This window comes from Lytechinus variegatus, chromosome 1, assembly GCF_018143015.1.
Source record: "Lytechinus variegatus isolate NC3 chromosome 1, Lvar_3.0, whole genome shotgun sequence".
NCBI lineage: Eukaryota > Metazoa > Echinodermata > Echinoidea > Temnopleuroida > Toxopneustidae > Lytechinus > Lytechinus variegatus.
The window spans coordinates 54,837,519-54,839,582 of record NC_054740.1 but is presented as its reverse complement, the minus strand read 5'-3'; positions in this window follow the sequence as shown (position 1 = coordinate 54,839,582).

The window sequence follows — 2,064 nt, the reverse complement described above, 5'->3', positions numbered from 1 at the left end:
AAATGCTACCACAATTCCAACGATCAAAATCAACAATTTATCATCTGTTTTTCCACTTTCAGCTCTCTCTGTGACAGAATATTGGTACATTGGTACGTTCTTGTCAATTCCAACATTATCATCATTATGGAATTCATTATTAGAAGGGAAAGGACGGGAAGCTGCTGTAGAAGTTTCTTCGCTGCTTGCTGGTATCTCCATGCACAGAGACACGCTCAGGTTATTGATAGTGTGATTTGCTAATTCGCTCGGGTATGAACACACTGGATTATCAATCTTGACGTCCTTCACGTTGCTTATGGATAGTTGTTGATACCATTGACGCAATGGCTCCATACTACAGTCGCAATACCAAGGATTGCCTTTCAAGAAGAGAATTTCGGCGTTGCTTGTCAAGATCTCCAAGGTCAAATTGTCAAGTTGATGAAGCTTGTTCCATCTTAAATCCAAACGAATATTCGGTAGATGAAGAACATTGCCAATAGAAATTAATCGATTTCCAGAGAGATCAATGGTCATTAGGTAATCCATATGTGCAAAGACATTAATGTAAAGAGTTGTGAGAGAATTGTTGGACAGGTCTAAGTAGACCAATGAAGATAGGTCTTTGAAGACATCCTCAGGAAGATTAACCAGTTTGTTCATGCCGAGAAAAAGACGCTCGAGGTTCTTTAAATTGTGGAAGACACCGGAAGTGAGTTGAGAAAGACTGTTTTGGTACAGGTCAATGACCTCTAGCTTTGGTACGAGTTGGAAGGTTCCATTCTCGATGACTCTCAGTGAGTTCCTGCTCAAGTAGATGTTTCGGAGTCGGTTTTCTGTTCCGTTTAGTGCATACCGATCGAACACCTGAAGATTGTTGTAGAGCAGCTTGATTGACTTGAGTTGAGGTGCCCCGATGAAGGTATTTGCTTCGATCTGTAAAAATAGAGGAGACATATTTGGTCAAAATATATGTATATATGATTTTCATATAAAATAAAAGTGGCATGAAAGACTTTGTAACAAATTACATTATTGTGACGAAATTGCCTGGTTCGAACCAATAACATAATTGAGTAGGTTTGAACAAACACTTGGCGCCTGAAAAAATAATCAGATGGAGTTAAGGAAAAATTTTTAAAGAATAAAGAGAAGAGAAGATGGGAGATGGGTGAGAAGAGAGAGAGAGAAGGGGAGGGAGAGAGATCATAATGTGAGCGGCCACCGCTCGCAATGTTTGTCATTAATCAGTTAATTGGGGGAAATGGTTTTATTTACACAATCTAATACAATATACAAAGTGGAATATAAGTTTTCAAGGAAAAAAAAACTAAAATAGGTACACTCTTAAAATAATTGGCAAAATATGCAAATTTTTAACCAACCCTCGGCAACATAGTGTCCATATACAACTATTGGTTAAAATCTGCTTATATTGGGTAATAAAAACTTATAATTGGGTAATAAATTTGCTCAATTTTATAATAATTGCCCAAAATATATAATATATTTTTTACAAACATACATTACCCAACACAGTGGACAGTATGTTGCCCAACATGTGGAATGAATTCACAAGATAATGCTGTTCTTTTAAGTTCATTTATGTATCCTCTGATCTCCTGTAAATAGTGACTACACCAGAACTCTGGATTTACACCCACGGGCGGAAATCCCAGAGGGGACAGGGGGACGTGTCCCCCTACTCAAAATAGTACGTGATCCAATACAAAGGACTCTGGTGGAGACTTTGGTATGAACGTATATACAGGTTTATTATACAGGCCAGCTAGGCAGGTCAATCAACAGGCATAGTATCCATGTTGCGGGAGGTGTATGGAGTGCTTAGATATCCATACTGATATCGTAACATCCCCCTTCTTCTGATAAGATTGAGAATTTCAAATTTCAATGATATTGTTTTCAAACAATACTTTTGGTAGTCTGCAAATTTTGGTAATTTGGCTTGGTTATGATTTATCAGATAATAATATAGAAATTGTTTGGTTTGTGAGAATAATACCAATTTGTGATAAACTGTATGCATCTTCAATTTTACATAACTTTAACCTTGTGCAAAAC